The sequence below is a fragment of the Equus przewalskii genome, chromosome 31, assembly GCF_037783145.1.
Source record: "Equus przewalskii isolate Varuska chromosome 31, EquPr2, whole genome shotgun sequence".
Taxonomy (NCBI): domain Eukaryota; kingdom Metazoa; phylum Chordata; class Mammalia; order Perissodactyla; family Equidae; genus Equus; species Equus przewalskii.
This window is the reverse complement of record NC_091861.1, coordinates 19255507-19274552: the sequence shown is the minus strand read 5'-3', so window position 1 is coordinate 19274552 and position 19046 is coordinate 19255507. Positions and strand designations below refer to the sequence as shown.

Genomic DNA, 19046 nt, shown 5'->3' with positions numbered 1-19046 from the left:
CCTTATATGTCACTAACTGGATGATAGAATCTCCAAAAACATGAAAACATCAATGGAAGCAGACAACAGAAGCCCCAAGAAAAGTCTGCTCTCGCTAGGAAAAAGACCAGTAAAAGGGCAACCTAGAAAGACAGAAAAGTTTAGAAAATAACTGCTGAGCCAAACACCTCAGAAAAAACTGAAGCCCTACCCACCCTTGCCGACCATGGTCAAGTTGGGAGCCTAGATTTCTGCCCTCACCTGGCTGTAATGTGATAGATGCTCAAAACCCTCTCCTGAGCATGTCATCAAAGGCCCAGTGGGAAGCCTAGACTTTCAGTCCTGCTGGGTGGCAGTGATTACCCCCATCTAATGATGTAGAGGAAGCCTAGGGGAGAGTCAAGACTTTTACCTCCAAGGTAGCAACAAGGCAACCCCCTGCTGTGTCATTGGACGAAATATTCAGAGTGGTAATGAGGCACCATCCCCTCCTTCAAGAATTCTATCAGCAGAGACCTCCTGGGAAATCTGAGCTCCCATCCCTTTGAGCAGCAATGAGGAGCTCTTCCCCCCAGTAGGCTCAATGGAGGACAAGAGTGGAACTTGGGTTTTTATCCCACCCTGCCGTTAGCAAAGTGAAGCCCTTCTTTCCTGCTTGAGTAGTGTCAGAAGTGACCTGCTAAAACACATCGAAATATGACCTAGTGTTTCCTAACATAATACCCAAAAGATTCAGGTTTCCGTTGAAACTATTCATCCTATGAAGTGCCAGGAAAATCTCAACTTGAATAAGAAGAGACCATTACTAGATACCAACAGCAAGATGATACAGATTTATTTGATCAGGATTTTAAAGCAGCCATCACAAAAATGCTTCAATGAGTAATTATCAACCTGATTGAAACAAATGAAAAAGCAGTCTCAGTGTGATAAGTTAGGCCAACTACTAAAGTAGAGGTAACAGTTCTCATAAGACAGCTCTTATTTTGGACCAATTGCAAGTCTGGGAGTTTCCCCAAACCGCTCTCAGTTTTGATTATTTGCTGGAAGGACCATCATGTTGTCATTTAAAAACATCGCTTATTAGCATTCATAGAATGGAATTCTGCTCATCAATAACAAGGAAAGGACAATTGTATTGGTACACACAAGAACTTAGATAAATCTTCAGGGCATTATGCTGAGTGAGAAAGAACCAGTCTCAATAGATCACATATTGCCTGATTCCATTTGTATAGCATTTTTAAAATGATGACAGTATAGAGATAAAAAATTGGTTAATTTTTGCCAGGGATTAGGGATGGTCAGAGAAAGAGGGATTGGTCAGCTACAAAGGGAAGAAGTAGGAATACCTTTGTGGTGAGAGAATAGGTCTGTATCCTTTTATTTCGTTTTTTTTTTTTTTTTTTTTGGTGAGGAAAGTTGGCCCTGAACTAACATCTGTGCCAATCTTCCTCTTTTAACTTGAGGAGAACTGTTGCTGATCTGACATCTGTGTCCATCTTCCTCTGTTTTATATGTGGGATGCCACCACAGCATGGCTTGATGAGCTGTGTGTAGGTCCACACCTGGGATCTTTGGATTCATGAACACTAGGCTGCCCAAGCAGAGGGCGCAAACTTAACCACTAAGCCATCAGGCTGGCCCCATTAGTTCTGTAGCTTGACTGTGTGATAAAATGTCATAGAACTATACACATTTATTATATCAACGTCAGTTTCCTGGGTTTGATATTGTGCTGTATTGATGTAAAATATAATGATTAGGAGAAACTGAATGAAAGGTACACAGGATTCTCAGTACACTATTTTTGTACTTCCTGTGGATTTTCCTTATTTTAAAATAAAAGTTAAAGACGGCCTAGCACTAAGTAACTGTGTGTTCAGAAAGTTTATCTTATATTTAAATATATTTAAATAATATAGTTAATACCTTGACTTCTAAAGTCACTGAAAAATCAGTTGGAGTTACTTTTCTTGGTAATTTTACATAGCTAATTATAAGTGATTTATTAAGTAATTTCATGCACTAACTCATTTAAACCTTACAAAACCTCTCAGGTGGCTAAAGTTATTACTTGTGAGAATATATGGCTGTCCTGGATTTCTTAACACTCCTGCAAAAGTTCTCAGTCTCTTAAAAACATATTCACCTATCATGAGGGTTAGATTTCTTTCCCTAATGCAGAAGCTAATTGCTCTGGTCTGAAAGGATAATAAAACTCCTTTTATCATCCCAAGAGGGCCAATAGTTACAGTATACACTGGGTTCCTTGTTTAAGCCCAAAGTGCCAGGAAGGTAGCAGTGACTATCTTCCTAGGTCTGTATGTTTCAAGGAGGGATGAAGATCCAGAATCCAGGCTGTGAGACGATAATGTGAAATTTGGAACACACGAGCCTCTCTGGTTCCTGGAGAGATTTTATTCACATACCAAAGAGTTGAAGTTCACACTCAGGCCCATTAGTTTCCAAGGAGACCCTTTTAGACAGAGGAGACAGTGTGTCCTTCCTCTTTGTAAGAAGAAAATGTTATTTTTCCTGGCCCCTGGTCTAGGAAGGTGTCAGCCTACTTGTGGTAAAAAAAAATTGTATTGTTTCATCGTGTCACCCGAGTGGTAGCGACTAGGGTGAGGAGAGGCCGACACGTTATTATTTACTACAAGATTATTATTCATGCAACTATTTCATAGGAAGTCTCTCACTGAACCAGAACAGCATGTGTGGTCACTCAGGATGAAATTAATCACAAGGAATATTATAAACCCAACATTACTCCCCTTTACAGAACAGGAAACTGTGTCACAGATACAGTAAATAACCTTCTCCAAGGTCATATGATTTCTGGAGGATAGCACAAGAACAAAAACCTAAATAGCCTGGCTCCAGAATCTATTCATTGAGCCACTAGCCTCTAATGGAGAAAGTAGAAATTTAATTTAACAAGATCGCGAACTAATAGCAAATAAGGTACTCTGTCTTTCTCACAGCAGATCTACTTTACTAGAAAGATGACTCATTTTATATGCAAAGCAATTTTTGTCTTGTTTTTATTAAGCAATTCCTTGGGGAATTTTTAATTAGATTGATGAAAATTCAGGATGCTTTTTAATAATTTAAAATAACAAAATAAAGCATTAATAATTACTGCTTTTTGTCAGGGATGAGGACTGGGGTGAGGAGTATAGGCAAAAAGGAATGTCAAGATTTGGGTTGCCATAGCTGTTCAGAGTCCTGGGAATATCACGTTTAAGATTACAAACAGTCTTTAGGATTACTCATTATAATTATGTTTTCTTTATTATTTTGCAAGGCTGTTAATTGCCTACTAGTAATTAACTTCCCATGTGACCGTCAAGAAATGTAATCAACAGTAAGAGCAGAGGGACCAAGCTGTCATGGCTTCTGTGACCAACATCCTCTTCTCACCCCTGGCAAGGTGTTTCTGTTTTAATAAAATGAACAGGTGCAAATGTACAAGGTTACCCAAAAAGCCACCAGCTAAATCAGCTCATCTCATCGTCCTGAAATTAAAATGTAGCCAATCAGAACTTTGAAATATAATTGCCTCATTTTCGAACTTAAATACATTATGAGCCTCCTGCCAGGGCAGCACCTGGCAAATCTACTTATTAAAGTTATGAAGGGAAGAGTTTGCTGAGACATTTTAAATATTATGCTGACATTGTAATAAAAGAAAGGAGAAAGGTAAGCATGATCTAATTGTACGGATGTCTGCTTAGTTTAGGCTATACTGTTATTCCTGCAAAGCCAATAACCATATTTCATTCATGCAACTATTTCAAGTAATTTTGTACAAAGTAAAACCTACCGAATTTAAATATATTACCTTCCTTATAGTTCTTCAATTTCTCTTGAATTTTTTATTACTCAGATATGGTTTTATCGTTTAAGTCACCCAATGTGTTTAATATTCCTTTTTTAGCAAGACTGTTTTCTTTCATCTCCATAGTAGTTGCCAACATATTTATAGAGACTTATGTAGGTAATGCATAGGGGCTGTAAGAAACATGAAATTCAATCTTTAGCACTGTGCTGGCCAACAATCATAGGTGTTCTGTGAAGCGATTAATCTCCATCAGCAAGCAAGGAAGATACAGAACCAGTGTTCAGAATTTTGGCATCAGTCTTTTTACTTAATTCCTTAGCTATCTTCTGTACTTTTTCTAGATGCTATAAATAATAATAAGATAGTGGATTTTTGATCGACAAAATGTGTGCTTGCAAAGTGTGTTATTACATTTAGCTTATATGAAAGGTAATTACACTGAATAAATATCTTTGTAATCCAGATGGTTATGACACAAACAAAATAACAACGTACACTAATATTCAGAAAGAAAATAAACATATAACCTAGGGAAAGGAACATGTTTAAATATTAAAAAAATGGGGGGAGAAAACATGTGCCAAAGTATTATGTACAGGAGTCACATGTGAGTGACATGATTTAGGAATTATAGTCTGTAGTCCTATGCTTATGCAAAATCTTTTGGGAATATATGTTACAGAATTTATAATATTTTAGAGTTTAGAATGATAATATGATGCAAATACTGCATAGTACATAACATTTCAACTTGTCTGGGGCTATGCAATAGAGCTCTTTTTAGTATTTAGGCTTTTAGTATTATAAATATGAGATTGTAGCATTTGTTACCGACACATTATTTTTCTGTTTCTTAGTTATTTGGTAGGTAATTTTAAAGTTTTTTATTAGAATTATGCATTAAAGCATTATGGATTTATTTTCAAAAAATAGTTTGACAGTGAGTCCCCAAATAATTACAAAGATGCATAGATTATGTTGTGTCTGGGCTTGTTGTCATTGTACAACCTTGTTTCTCCTGACTGCCACAGAAGTTGCATATTGGCAGTGACATATTTCCTTGACAAACAAACAAACAAAAAAAGATGACATTGGCCTTGTGGTCAATTGATGGATAGTAAGGAAAGATGTCAACCTATGTCACATTTTTGTAATGCTATTGTCTTTAATTACCTGCAAGGGAGCCCACTGCCTCATGTAATTAAAGGGGCAAGCTCTCTCTGGGAAAGGAAAGGGACAGAGTCCGGAAATTTCAGGCCTCCTGACTAAGATAAGTTTCTTGACTCCAAGAATTAAAAAGTAAAAAGGGAAAGCCTAAGGGACACATACTCAGTAAAAGATCAGAATCAGAAGAGTGTGACCTTCCCTTAAAATCTTGATAGCTTCAAGGTGGCCAGTCCCTTTAAACTGGCAGAGTAGCAAAAACTTAAAGAAATGTAGCAGATCTAAGAACTATCTCTGAAAAAGACCTGTGGGTGCAATTACTGATAAAGGGGAATTATTAAAGGCGAGAACTTCCCCGAAAGTAAAAGCAGAGCCTAATCAAGGAACACTCTCCACCTCCTGGGTAAGGAACCCTTATAATAGTATCTGCCGTGGGGTATTTCAAGATGGCTACAAACAGTGACTTCTTTGTGTCCCCTACTCATATTCTTTACAAATGATAGTGTTTATTGTAGGGATTCTGTCCCTCCTGTATCATTTATATTAGGTGTGGGAGGCAAATAAGTTACCTTTTTAGTTTCTTGACTTCTTGACCAATGGAAGCCATATCTGAAATTAACAAACTAGTCCCCATCCCTTGGAGAATCTGGCCTTTGCACTTGACACAGTGATGAGATATTTGGGTCACCTTCTCTGGGGAACAGTCGAGTGTGTTTTATATGTGGGAAGAAGAAAAGAAAGAGATAATTGATGATCAGAAGGGCAAACTGTAGAGACAGTAATACTCACCAAATATTCCATTTGCTCCCTTATTTTTCCTGGTCCTCTTGAAGTTAGCACCATGTGATAAGTTTTGACAAATAAAGGGTAAGTGCGAGTAAAATGTGTCATTTATGGGCAAAGGCAGTATAAATAAATAAATTAATTAATTAAATAAAATAAAATAGACACATGCCATGCTCTTCCCCTATTGTGAAGACTAGGGAAGCTTATGTTCCAGGGTGTGACATTAGGACATGGCAGAACCTCTGTAAGCCCTGGGGTACAGCGGAGCCAACGACTGATTCACTGGACATGTAACGTAAGCAAGAATAAATGATTGTCGTTTTAAGCATCTAGGATTTGGGGGATGGTTTGTTAAAGTAGCAAAATGTAGCCTCTGCTGACAATTATAAGACATATAAGAGATGATAGAGCCATTGATCAACTGACCAATAAATAGATAGATGGATATTGATAATAAACAAATACATAGAGAGATTTCTGTTTGTATTTTTAGTGTCCCTTAAAAGCAAAAATTTTATTGTAATCTTTTTGTATGTTTCCTTAATATGCAGTGGAAAAAAGAAAAGTATAATTTGTAATATTTAAAAAATTCGTCCCGAATCTTTCTTGAACAATTACATTGACTGCATTTATTTGTACAGAGAACCAAGAACATTTCTGGCTGAGGTCTAATGTCCCTATGGCTTCCAAAACAAATAAACATTCCTTGAAATTGAGAGTTCCAGCTTTTTCAGGATGAGTTAAGTAATGTGTTGTGAACAACTAAAATCCATTGAAACATAAAAATAAGACTATTTTCATTTAGTTCTTTGTGTTCTGCCCCAGCATTTGGGAGATGGGAAGATATTTTTAAGTAATATATCTTTGGGAAATCACCATCATAATGCTTGCACAATAGTGAAGCATCACTTTATTGAACATTTATTTAAGAGGCTGAAATATCAGTTCTAGTCTAGATCAATCCCTCTGATAACAATTTCACTAGCTTTGCAATTTGCTATTTCAATTTAATATTGCCAGTGGTGTGAGACCTGCTATTATTTTTATTGCTTAGATTACTATTGAAAATATTGTTGTGAGAAAGAAGTAATATTGCCATGATTTATTATGAGGCCACTTTTCTTATATACAGTGCCAGGACTCTACAAAACCATCAGGCTCTGAGACCATACGGTGCCATTTATATCTTTTATGACTGACTCTCCGAGTTCTCCACAAAGAATAAGAATGGCGATTTTCAGAGCCGTGGCCACAGCAGCTCACCACTGCAGCAGGTCAAATAAATATGATGCTCCCGTTTGGAAATTTGGTGGCCCATTTCAAGAAAAAAAATCAATTAATAACTGTCTCAGTTTTGTTTCTCTGCCCCATGAAATTCCAAGATAATCTACGATGAAAAAACGCAAGATTACTGAACACACGCAGGAGCTGTTAAATTTAAATTAACATACGACTTTTCTCCTTGATTAGTATGTTTAGATGATTTGAAACATGAAACATTACTTGTTAAATTCTTGGGGAATGAATATTACAAGTCCCTTTCCTTGAAATTGGTAGCATATCATCTTCTTTTGATTAGCACATAAAATGTGATACTGCCTCTTACTGTGAAATTGGTCTTGCTTGTTCTTATTATTGTAGCATTAATGTTTGTTGTTACATATAAAACTATATGGCTATTTTGTGTATTAATTACATATTATATACATTTTCTACCTAGTATGTAAACTTTGAATATTGCTGGTTATATGTATACTATTCTTTAGAGCAACAGTTCTCAAATTGTGTTCAAGAGAAACCTGTTGTTCCCTGAGATCAAGCCTCTTGTTATAATGATGTTGAAATATTATCACTTCTTTTTTTGCTTTCCTTCTCTTATGAGTGTACAGTGGAGATGTCTAGAAGCTACATGATGTGTGACACTGCCATCAATTAAATGCAGAAACAGATAAGAGAATCAAGTATTTTCTCAAGCCTCACCTTAAAGAGATTTACAAATATGTGAAATAAGGTCAATCTCTCACAAAATATTTCTTGGTTTAGAAAAAAATAATTTTTTTAAAAATATATTGCTTTTATGTAAAGGGCTAGTTATTGTTATTTTACTTGAATTAATAAATGGATATTTAATTTAATATGGCAAATACCTGTACAATACTCCACACAAACAAAACCTCTTTCGGGTCCTCAGTAATTTCTAAGAATCTAAGGGGCTCTTGAGATAAGTTTAGGAACCGTCATTCCCTACTCTTCCTTTCCCATCTTCAATTACAGGAATCTGTATATTGCAGAAGTAAGGTTTCAGGGCCAGGGCCCCTTCAAGGGCTTGAGGAGATGAAGACCAAAGTTGGCTCTTCTCTCGTGGCTATGATATGGCTGCTCCAGCTTCAGGTCTGCAATTCACGCAGGAGGATGCAGGATAGGCTGAGAAGGACGAAGGGCAGTACCTAAATCTGAAAAACAAAACTTTGCCCACACAGAAGTTCCACGCACCCCACCCATACCTGCAGATGGCTGCTTTTGTCACATTGGCCAGAATATTGTTACATATCCATCAGAGGCTGCGGGTAGTTTTATATTTGGACCCATTGCCATCAGCAATAAAATCAATGTTCTGGAAGGGAATGGATCTGGTAGGAAACCAGCCCAGCTGCCTCACCTGCTTTCTTCATCCAAGCTTAGGAAAATAAAGGCACTAGCGGCATTACGGGAACAAGGAGCTGGAGATAGGAAATAGTGCTTACATGAGGCAGGAATTTGGAAAGTGAGGGACTGAAAGAGGTAAACAGAGAATTAGATGAACATTCATAGTCCACTTAATCTCAAGGTCCTGGTAAGGGTGAAAAAGCTGGAGCCTGTGGACAGGTTCCAGAGGCTGCTTGCGTCTGGCCATTGTGAAGAGCGAGCCCATTCAGATGTATTTGGAAGTTGCTGCCCCTGGGCAAGCTGCCATTTCTGTGGGAGCTGCTAAATCTATAGAAGCCACTATGTCACTGCATTTTGGCAAGAACTGTGTCTGACTGTCACGTGTTCATTGTTATAAGCTTCTGAGAATGATGGCTTGCGCTTCATGTCTGCCTTCCACATCCCACAAGTTTCTCTCCTTGACAAACTCCAACCTGGCACCATAAAAGGAACGGGATTTGGGGACAGAGTACTCAGCTTTGGACTGGTGATGATGGTGTGTCAAGTTCATAACAAACAATTGAGCATGGCTGCCAACAGTATGTAAAATGTAAATACCACACTCTGAGGTGTTTTCATTTGGAATAAATAGACTAAACATGAACAATTAGAAGCATCACATATAGTTTTTATTCAAAAAAGTCAAATTCCTGGCAAACTTAGGTCATATTATGAAAAATGGATTGGAGGAACGCAACGCAAAGTATACTTGGTTAATTGAATCCAGAGACAAAAGTCTTCCAAAATTAAAAAATATGGGGAATCACTTTTGATCAAGGCATAATAAAAATAGAAATAACATCTCTTAATTCCACATAAAGGCTAATATATAAATATTCATGGAAAGAGTTAAGGCTAAACATATATCCTTAATTTCTATACATTATGTACATAGGAATTCCTATATATATAATTCCTCCACATATATATCAATTATGCTTAGGCATTTTATATATGTTTAGGTGTTGATTTGTCACCACAAGCATTGACTCTCTTACCGAACATTGTATCACATTTTTTTTTCCTTCTGGTTGCTACTTCAATTATATGTAAGACTTCTGTAAGAAAGGAAGAAAAAGAAAGCAGATTTCAACTGAATATCACGTGACCACGTAACCTTTGTGTGGCTTCCCATCCTGCCTAGCTGTGTATAGAGACACTGTGTGGCTAGTGGAGAAAGACTCCTTAGCTTGATACGGTTTCCTTCTTGTTTCTGTGTAGGATCTCAGTTGCTTTCTTTTTCAGAAGTTTCATTATTCAAAAGGTGTGTTTACTCTTTGTTAAAGTTTGGTTTTCCAAAGTCCTGAAATAATGTATTAAGGTTCTATCAAATAACCAGGCACTAAGATAATTTCTCTGTAGCACATCGAGAGTCCTATCTATACTTGGAACTTTACTGGGAATAGACTATATCAGAATTACTTGATATCTATACTTTGTTTTGACTTTAATTATAAATTTGCCAATTGAACATCAAAAAATGATGGTTTTATTTATATAGATTTAAAAATTGTCCTGTGCGGAAATATTTTCTTGCTTTTTTTGAGGAAGATTAGCCCTGAGCTAACCTCTGCTGCCAATCCTCCTCTTCTTCCTGAGAAAGATTGGCCCTGAGCTAACATCCATTCCCATCTTCCTCTACTTTATATGTGGGATACCTACCACAGCGTGGCTTGACAAGTGGTATGTAGGTCCACACCTAGGATCCGAACTGGCAAACCCCAGGCTGCTGACTTGGAACACGCAAACTTAACTGCTGCGCCACTGGGCTAGCCCCAGAAATATTTTCTAATAGTTGAATAATATGTGAATTAGTATTATTTTAGTAATTATTAAATATTTTCATGGATGCTTATGACACTTAAGATGATGACATAGTAAAAAAGACAAATTATGGGTGAAAATTCTTAGTTTAAGTACTAATTCAACTTTTCTCTAGGCCTATGTTCATAGGGAAATCATTAAACTTCTTTGGGCTCCATTTTCATTGTTGAAAAGGAATGAAAGCTGATGCAAAAATTGATAATTAGCCTACAAGGGGAAAGTGGTACCAGAAATGCTTTTCCTGCCTCCAGAGAGAAAGTACATCCCTTGAGAATTACCTCCTATTTCAAGGGTTTGAAGTCAAATCTCTTACTTCTTACCACTGTCAGCCTAGCCCTGGAGTCTCTGTCTGATAATAGCTACACGATTTCAAATGAGTTTGATCTCATAGGCAGATACTGCTTGTGTGTTCAATAGTTGTTCTCTAGGTATTACTTACAAGGTTTTACACTTGGAGAAATTTACTCATCTCTAAATCATAGCTACAGTTTTTGTACAATGGACAGAGCAATAACTATTGTGTAGAATTAAGAGAATTCTTGTAGAAGAAATCTGTAGCAGTGTGCTTGATAGTTAAAAGATACTGAATGTAAATTTTCCTTATGCAATCATGAATATGTACTTTTAGTTTTGCTTTTAAGCGATGATCCCATGTTATTGTAGGACTTTTTGATTGATTATTTCTCGATATTCTGAAATTTACATACACTGTAATTTCACCAGCTGGACCCCATTTGTCAGTTTTCATCCCCAAATTCAGAAATTTATCTGTGGTTTTATATTGTAGTGTTGCTTTCAACCTGAATTTCCTTTTTCCATAATAATGTTCAGGCTTAGAACTATAATACACATCTTATTTCAACTTTATTTTCCCATATGGGTACTTGTGGCTTCATATTTTATATGACTAGACTCAAACCCTACTTTTCCAAATGAATTATTCTGTGTATATTTATATTTAGCTTCAACCATTTCTCTCCAGATCTTGTCAAGTGGTTAAGCCATTTAAGAAATATATACTTAATTCACACTGTGTGTAATGTGCTGTTTTAAGCTTTTGCAAAGGAAAAATAGAAAGAAAAATAAAATATTGTTCTGACCCTCAGAGAAATATAACATGATATCTCCTTTACATTTCCTTTAGTCTATTATTTTCTTCATTTTTCTCTCACAGTTGCCTCTGTGCAATAATCCCATAATTCAAATTAGTTTCACATCCCATCTCAATAAAACCAGCCCAGCCTAATGCATGATTCTTATGATATTGGATATGATAACATTTATGAAAAGTCTACCAAACAAAAGTGCTCTTTAAATATAGGGAGAAATAATTTTATTTTCCAGCTAACCCTCAAAAGAGTTTATGCTTATTAAGGCAGGAGTCATGCTTTGTTTAGACTTGATTTGTTCTGGGCGTTAATTAATAACTCTGTCAGTTTGAACAATTTGCTGACCCTTGCTAAGGCACATTTCCTCATCGGCAAAATGCAGGGTGTAGTAGTACCCATCATCTCTGACTGTTGTAAAGATTAAATGAGATAATCCACGTAAAGTGCTCAGCACAGCACATGCAAAAACACTAAATAAATCATTAAAAGAAAGATAATAGCTAGCATTTATTTATCACTAATTATATAAAAGGCATTTTATGAAGTTGTCATGGTAATCTAATTTAATCTACACAGAAAACCTATGAAAAAAGTGCTATTGTTATAGCCGCAATAATTATTATTACTGCTTCATTAGCTATTTAACTAGCACAGTGATTGGCACACAGTAGACATCAATAAATATTTGCTGTACTCTTGTTAAACTCTAGGCTGTAATTACCTTTGAGGCCTCAATTAACTGTATCAGTCAGCGTTCTTGTAAGAATAGAATCTGACTGCAGCAGAAAAGGAATTTATTTAAAGACGTTGGATTGGAGACCTCACAGAATCAGCAGGAGGACAGGAGATTCTGGCTCAAAGGCTGTAGGAACAATCTCTAAATCACAGAGCAGGAGCCATTTCTTGAGGACATCAAAGAGCAAAAGTATCTGCAGCTGGCACATCTGCCACCCCAATCCAGGTCATCGAAGTCATCATTATCAATAATGATACCAGATCAATCATTTTATGAAACTTCCAAGATTTGTTATCAGGGGCTGCAGTTTTCGTGAGATTTATCTGCAGTCCTTGTGCACAACTCAGGTATGGGCCAGCAGCCAGGATACCTGTGCCTCGTGTTTTTCAGGTCTTTCAGTATGATGTCATTAACAAAATATGTCCTGTGGCATGGTGAGATGCTCTACGTTCCTTTGAAGTAAATTGTAACACAGAGGCTGAGAAATGATTTCACCCTCGAATAAAATGAGAATGTTTAACTCTCGTAACTGACACAGGAAAGAAAACTGCTTCTGGTCTTCTCTAGTTACAACGATAGAGAAAACGATTTCTACCGGAGAAGAAGCTTTACCCTAGAGCCAGGAGTCATGCCACCGGGAAGCTACCATAACTGGGATAGCAGATTTAATTAGAGTTGCTCTGTGGTTAACCTTATAGCCAACATAGTGGGTGAATTGGAGATGGAATATGAATATTTTGTTGTTAGTGCCCTTGAGTGATTCCAACTCCCAGTGACCCTGTGTCCAGCAGAGCGGAGCCCTGCCAGAGCTTTTTGCGCCGTCTTCTCCCCTTCCGGCGCTATATCAGACAGCGCTCCACTGTTATTCACAGGATTTTCATGGCCAATTTTTGTTGAGGTGGGTGGCCAGGTCCTTCTTCCGTCTTAGTCTAGATGCTCTGCTGAAATCTGTCCATCCTGAGTCACCCTGTGGGTATTCGAAATGCCAGTGGCCTAGCTTTCAGCATCACAGCAACGCACAGCCACTGCAGTGTGACAACCAACAGATGGATGGAGTGGTTCCCTGACGGGAAACGAACCCAGGCCACATGGTGAAAGCAACGGATCTTAATCTCTACACCTCCAGGGCTGGCTGATGTGAATACTATCCTCACAATTTTCAGCGTTGAATGGCTCTCTAATTCCTGCAAGTGTGTCAAGCACAAAAAACAAGCAATAGCGTCTTGAATTTAATCTTTTGGTAAGAAGAGGAAGCTTTGTTTTATCCTTCTTAACCTAATAGATCTTATTTCGTAACAGGTTAGGAAGCCAATGTTCTTCTAGCCTGACTCTTTAGTCAAGGATTTGGAAAATAGACGTAGAATGGATTAGGGTCCCACTGGACATAATTCAAGGGCGATTCAGGAAAGAAGCAACTTACTATCTTATTTCTACATGGCCACACTCTGACCCATGGAATATAGTGGCATTCAGTGTCCCTAGGAATTAACTCAGAATACAGAGGAAAAATTTGCTTTGCTTAAGCTGTGGTATATCTTTGAAATGAGTCAGTACTGAGAATGCGATGGAATAGCATTCTTCTCTCTCATGATGACTTGAGTCAGGTCTTTATTGCCGGACAATTTTTTTTTCAATTATACAAATCAAATAGGACCTCAGGGTAATGGTGCTGTATTTAAGTCCTCGGAGACCATGATCTGATTAATAAACTGTAAAATTCCTACAAGTTAGACCTTTCTAAGTAGCACCCTGGACCTGTTGTCTGTTACAATACCTATGTCCACTGAGCCTCTGATGGCTAACAGCTGCTACCAGGCCTTGGTCACAGAAAGGTAATTGTATCCTCATTGAAATCAGAGAACTCACCCAATTTCACACATTTGCACACTGACTAATGTCCTCAACCTACAGAAAACAGTCAATAGTGTACATCAGAGATGCCAGCATTCTTTTCACCAATGTGTATAATGTTCCTTCTCCAATAAAAATTGACAAATTCTTTTTTTCTTTCTTTCTTTCTTTTTTTTTTTTGCTGAAGAAGATTGGCCTTGAGCTCACATCAGTGACAATCTTCCTCTATTTCACATGTGGAACACTGCCGCAGCATGGCTTCATGAGTGGTGTGTAGATTCACACCTGGGATCTGAACCTGCAAACCCCAGGCTTCCAAAGCAGAGTGAGGAAACCTAACTACTATGCCACCTGGCCAGCTGCCAAATTAGCAAATTCTTTATAGCCATTGAAAACTTAGTCTTATGTTAGAATATTTTCAATAAACTTCCCTGGGGCATGATGAGTGATAGAAGTGGGGCCTGATGAATGTTGGCTTCCCAGTGAAGGTCAGTCCTTTGATTATGATCATTACAATGACTGAAAGCAAGACAAAGTTAGTCCATCAGACAGGGAAGAATGTACTGTTTCTTGGGAGAAAGGAAAGTGAGCATTAATGCTTTGGGTTATTCTGACTTAATTCCAGTCCTGCCACATATCTACCTTTCACTTCTCAGATTCCCATGCCTTCCCACTCAGTGTCCTTTCTAATTTTAATGTAACAGATCTGGCAGGAATTTAAATTCAATCTTGGGATCAAAGTTTGTTTTGAAGCCGTACAGCTGCAAGAGATAAAAGTTTCCTTTAGCAAGGTCTTTGAAAGTCTCCTAGCATTCATTCTGTGCTCTGAGAACAAAGGGTAGGAATTTGAGCTCTTTAAGCAAGTCATCTCTATTTGTCCCAAACAACTCACCCTCAGTCTTTGAATTTTTCATGTTCCTCATTCAGTTCTCCTCAGGAACATAATCTCAAATGCTATTTCTACAACAAGCTCTTCGTTCTAGATGGGCACAGGCAATATTACTGTCAAAAGTTCCACCTTTAATACTGCATGGATTTAAAAAGCTTTTTGTTCCAACCAGTCCAGGAAACCGAGTCCATATTCTCCCTGTTGTCCATAGAGGCTATTGCCAAACCACATCTCATACCAGTACTTCTTTCAGCCCAGATTCTTTGCAGCAAGAAAAAAAGGCTCCAGCTAACCTAAGCTAATAAGGAATTCAGTAAAGGATATTGGATAGTGTATAGAATCATCAAGAAGGTTAGAAAAGCATGCTCTTGAGCTACATAGTTCAAAGCCAAGAATCTTGGACAAGACTTATTTAACGAGGTCATCACTGTTGACTGCAGTGACTGCTAGATTACACTAAACGCTAACTTCACTGCGGTGACCACTGCCTCCTGAGAGAATTGCTCTGGGCATCCCCTTTGTGATTGCATCAACAGCTTAAGATCCAAAATCTGGGTGGGTACACCCGATTGCTATAGCTTAGATGGTGCATCTGCTCTGTAGCTGCAAGGGCAACTGGAAAAGTGAGGACCCAGATCTTGCAGGTTCTATAGAGATAAAGCTCTGTTTAGGTAATTCTCAAACATTTGAATGGGGTGGGGTACATAAACAGGAAGATCCAGATTAATTGGCTCCCCATATTGAAGTATTTTAATATAAAAATATGCTGTATCTTTCAGAGAAAAAGTAAACAGGAAAAGCACGAGTTATTTCTAGGCAGCTACTCAGGATTTAGGGTCTGTTTTTGATGAACGCCCTTGTATACCGGTATATCTCTTTGTAGCCTCATAAAAATTGGCCAGTTTACAACTTATTGAACAGGCTGGCCGTGTACTTTATGCGGCATTATAGTATCTTGTCAATTTCATATGAGCTCTAGACTCATGCCTTATGCAATGGTTTGAGTAGACTTTCATTGATATGTGGCCGCTCAAAGTCTTATTGGTGATATACCGTAGAAGTTGGGAAAATTCTAAAGTGATAAAAATCGTTCAAATAGTCCCTTAGAAGTGTTTGGAGGAAAAACAAAACTTTCTAAAAGTAAAAATTGACCAATTCTAGTCAGGATTATGGAGTGGGTCAAAATTTGTGTATTAATTGCACTCCCTCAAGGGTCAGATTTTCTTTTCAGCTTTTGCTAACTTATTCCTGCCATTTAGGACACTGTTTACCTGACTTTTGAAAAGCCATAGGACTTTATCTTCTACACGACTTTGCAAATTATTGTAGGATAAAATGTTATCTGGCACCCTCTAATCATTGTATTTTCTTTTTGTTATGTAAATCACTAGATTTAGATAATAATTATAACGTATCATTCCAATTTTATTTTCTTATTCTGTAAATGTGAATTTACTGATTGCCAAAAATGAAAGAAAAGATATCCATAGGAATATTTCTGGAGATTCGATTGACTTCTAAATAGATACAGAAGATGTTATTTTATCATTGGAAAATATTTCATGTCATTTGTCATTTTTTAAAAATAAGATGAAAGGTTTATCCATACTCTCATAGACTGAAACATCTGTATGTTCTGTGCACAACAGGTGCCCAATAAATATTTTGAGTGACTATCAATGGTGACTCTTAATGACTTCATAATGAAGTAATTATTCAAGGCTCATGTTAAAACTATGTTTCCTAGAAATTACATAGTGACAGTTTTCAGCTGACATACACTATCACATACACTTTGGTAAAATTAAATAAATTCTATTTTAAAACATTCTTTAACTTGAATAAATTTACTGACTAGAAACTTTCAGAATACTATTACAGCAAACAATGAAAATAATTAAAATATGCATACGCATGAAACAATAAAGGCTTATCAAATGTGTTCAAGTAAAAGATGACAATGAAATGAATGATTAGTTTTCAAAGTAGTGGCATCTGCTCTGTGAATAATGCAAGAAATGCTTTCCAATTTCCATGCATCAACTCCTTTAATCAAAAGAGGGAATTTCTCAAAAGAGACATATGGGACCAAACAAAATGTAGGTACTGTGAAATTGGAATTCTAAAATGCATCTCTTGTTTATACTCTGCGTACTTAAAAGAAAAAATGATTTGAAGCGTATCAGATGGATATATCCTCAAAAGTCTTTCCCCATAATTTTTGCTGTAAAAAGTCCATTTTTCCTTTTGTTTATTTTTCCTTCTTTAATGTCCAAACCATGCCAGGGCTTTATATATATTTGCTCTAGAAAAAATAACCCCAATGTTCATGAATATAACTTTCTGTTAATTGTTAAAATGTGCATTTTCCAGGACTGATGAAATAGTTTGGATCTGAATATTGAAATATACCTAATACGTAAAATAAGTATAAATTAATTGCTCTCTCTCTATATATGTATTAATGTAGTCTACTTTTTCCACTGTGATGTGAATGGCATAGTTTAAGAAATGTTCACGACAATTTGAAGGTTTTAAAATACTGTAATAGAGACATGCCCACATACAAGCAAGAGGTATTGACACATGTTACCCACAGTATGTTAAATACTAATAACTGTAGCTGGACATTGGCAAAAAACAGTTTTTGAATTGGATATTTAAGACTAACTAAAAGATAATTTAAAATAGCTGTTCATAACGTCATAGAATTTTAAAATTAAATGAGATTATCATCATCTAGAGCTTTCTATCCCATTTACATAAGAGGAAATTAAGGCACAAAGAGGCTGAGGTTTAATGCATACCATATAATGTTTTTATAGGTAGAATAGTGACTAAAATGTGGTTTATTTCACTCGCCAAATAAAACTTCTTCAGCCGTTGAAAACATTTTTCAAATCTTGTGGCCTGTTGGTGCGTATGTGTGGAGGAAACCCAGTCATGTACTATGTGGAAATGGCTGCAACATGATATGCTTAACAAAATAAATCTTTTAAAGACATCCTAAAAGCAAGAAAAAGCTTGTTTTGAGTCCTTGTTCTTAATATTTACATTGAAAGAAAAGGAGAGATGGGGGAAAAGACTCTACCATCTTTTACTTTTTGGGAAAATATTTTTATTGTGGTAAAAAATATACAACACAAAATTTGCCATTTTAGCTGTACAACTCAGTAATATTAATTGCATGCACCATGTTGTACAACCATCACCACTATTTGTTTCCAAAAAATTTTCATCAAGGCAAACAGAAATTCTGTAACTATTATGCAATAACTTTCCATTTGCCCCTTCCCCATCATCTGGGAAATTCTAATCTATTTTCTCTTTCAATGAACTCGACTCCTCTAGAGACTTCATATAAGTAAAATTATACAATAATTGTTCTTTTTTGTCTGACTTATTTCACTTACCATAATATTTTCAAGGTTCATCTATGTTTAAGCACGTATCAGAACTTCATTCTTTGTTTTATGTTTTTTTTGTTTTTTTTTGGTGAGGAAGATTGTCCATGAGCCAACATCTGGGCCAAGCTTCCTCTATTTTGTATGTGGGATGCCACCACAGCTTGGCTGAATGAGCAGTGTGTAGATCTGCCCCCGGGATCCAAACCCACTAACCCCAGGCCACCAAATCAGAGCACTCACACTTAACCTCTACACTACTGGGCCAGCCCTGGAACTTCATTTTTATGACTCAATAATATTTTGTGTATATATCACACTTGGTATCACATTCACCTATGGATGGATAGTTGGATTGTTTCCATCTTTTAGCTATTGTCTCAATTATCTTCTGTGTTTAGATAATTAATAGGCCTTTTAGAAGATTATTTATTTTAGTGTACCATCAACCTTTGTTCCTACTTTTCATTAATCAGACATTTGAAAAGAAGACAATTTCAGACATGAGAATTATTGACACAAAAAGAAAAGCCAGAATTTGAGCTTTAAATTCTTTTTAATTTTTTTTCTTTAGCATACATTTGTTTTTTATACCATTATATCTTGACCAATTGGAACACAGTTAAAGGGAATAACTAGAGTACACAGTTGAATATTATATATTTTTTTTATTTAAGAGGCTTTCTTTTTTTCTTTAAACATTAATATAATCATTTAATAGTGATTATATGTATTTTCTATAATGAGTTAATGAAAATTCCTGAAATATTTC

The 19046-nt window shown here is 36.6% G+C and overlaps 1 protein-coding gene across 8 annotated transcripts in view; it reads left to right on the top strand.

The window, feature by feature from the left end:
- BRINP3 (BMP/retinoic acid inducible neural specific 3) overlaps positions 1-19046 on the top strand; it is a 394820-nt gene that overhangs the window by 301187 nt on the left and 74587 nt on the right. The gene's annotated exons all lie outside the window — the stretch shown is intronic.